The sequence below is a fragment of the Nannospalax galili genome, unplaced genomic scaffold, assembly GCF_000622305.1.
Source record: "Nannospalax galili isolate Female #2095 unplaced genomic scaffold, S.galili_v1.0 scaffold1764, whole genome shotgun sequence".
Lineage (NCBI taxonomy): Eukaryota > Metazoa > Chordata > Mammalia > Rodentia > Spalacidae > Nannospalax > Nannospalax galili.
This window is the reverse complement of record NW_008351897.1, coordinates 102,647-104,334: the sequence shown is the minus strand read 5'-3', so window position 1 is coordinate 104,334 and position 1,688 is coordinate 102,647. Positions and strand designations below refer to the sequence as shown.

At 48.4% G+C, this 1,688-nt stretch overlaps 1 pseudogene; it reads left to right on the top strand.

Annotated features, from left to right (window-relative positions):
• The first annotated feature begins 386 nt into the window (after positions 1 to 386).
• Positions 387 to 1,488, top strand: LOC103746587 (annotated as a pseudogene).
• The last annotated feature ends 200 nt before the right edge of the window (positions 1,489 to 1,688 follow it).

Below are 1,688 nucleotides of genomic sequence, written 5' to 3'. Positions count from 1 at the left end.
CGGCTCAGCAGTGAAGGGCGTTAATCACGCAAAACCAAACCCAAGCTCGATTCCCAGCACCCACTGGTGGCTAACAACTGTCCAGAACTGCAATTCCAGGGATCCGGTGCCCTCTTCTGACCTCGGCCAGCATTGCATGATATGCAGGCAATGCACTCATATACATGAAATAAAAACAAAGATAAAACATAAAAAATAAGAAAATAGAAGATCATGCAGTCGCATTTCAAAGGGCACGTAACAGATTAAACATGTAAATATATTATATTTTCCAAGTTTCCTAAGTATTCAAGACAATTTACTTGTGCTAAATCAAAACCAATTCAAGGTGCTGGAGCCGCTGTCACTGAGTCCAGACCCCGCTGACCATTGCCGTGCTCCCCGACATGGCCCATCGTCCACTCCAAGTCCCTTTTGGTTCCGAGTCCAGGAAGACAAGTCTCAAGGATCAGCTGATTGTGAACCTTCTTAAGGAAGAACAGACCCCCCCCCAGAACAAGATTACAGAGGTTAGGGGTTGGTGCTGTTGGCATGGCCTGTGCCATCAGTATCTTAATGAAGGACTTGGCAGATGAACTTGCACTTGTTGATGTCATGGAGGACAAACTGAAGGAAGAGATGATGGATCTCCAACATGGCAGGCTTTTCCCTAAAACACCAAACACTACGAAGACCGCAGTGTGACGGTCAATTCCAAGCTGGTCATCTTCATGGCTGGGGCACAGCAGTCGGAGGGTGAGAGTCATCTCAGTTTGGTCCAGCATAATGTGAACATCTTCAAGTTCATCATCCCTAATGTTGTGAAGTACAGTCCAAACTGCAAGTTGCTTGTCGTTTCAAATACAGTGGATATCTCGACCTATGTGGCTTGGAAGATGAGTGGCTTTCCCAGAAACTGAGTGACTGGAAGTGGATGCAATCTGGATTCAGCCCAGTTCCGTTCCCTGATTGGAGAAAGGCTGGGTGTTTACCCACTGAGCTGTCACAGATGGGTCCTTGGGGAGCATGGAGACTTGGGTGTGCCCCTGGGGAATGGCATGAACGTTGCTGGAATCACCCTGAAGAATCTGAACCCGGAATTGGGCACTGATGAAGATAAGGAACAGTGGAAGGGTGTTCACAAACAGGTGGTTGACAGTGCCCAGGAGGTGATCAAACTGAAAGGCTATCCATCCTGGGCCGTTGGACTCTGTGGAAGATCTGGCGGAGAGCATAATGAGGAATCTTAGGTGGGTGCACCCAGTTTTCACCACGATTAAGGGTCTCTGTGGAATAAAGAATGATGTCTTCCTCAGTGTGCCCTGCGTCCTGGGACAGAACGGGATCTCAGACGTGGTGAAGGTGACTCTGACCCGAGAAGAGGAGGCCCGCCTGAAGAAGAGCGCAGATACGCTCTGGGGAATCCAGAAGGAGCTGGGTTTCAGTCTCCTGACGTCACAGCCTCCACTGTCCCGGCTGGAGATCGTACATGTTTGCCTTTTCACCTGAGCTGTGATTAATGCAGTTGTATGAAGAAGGTGTAGGAAAACATGGAGTTCCTAAAGGTAGAAGCCCCACCAGAGCTATATCCTGATGCTAAGTAGTGTAGTTGTAAACTGGTTAGCGTGAAAAAGTTCTACCATCTGAGACACCACTGCCAATTTGTACAGGATCCACTTCCCTGTAAGCCAGAGGTTTAACTGTATGCT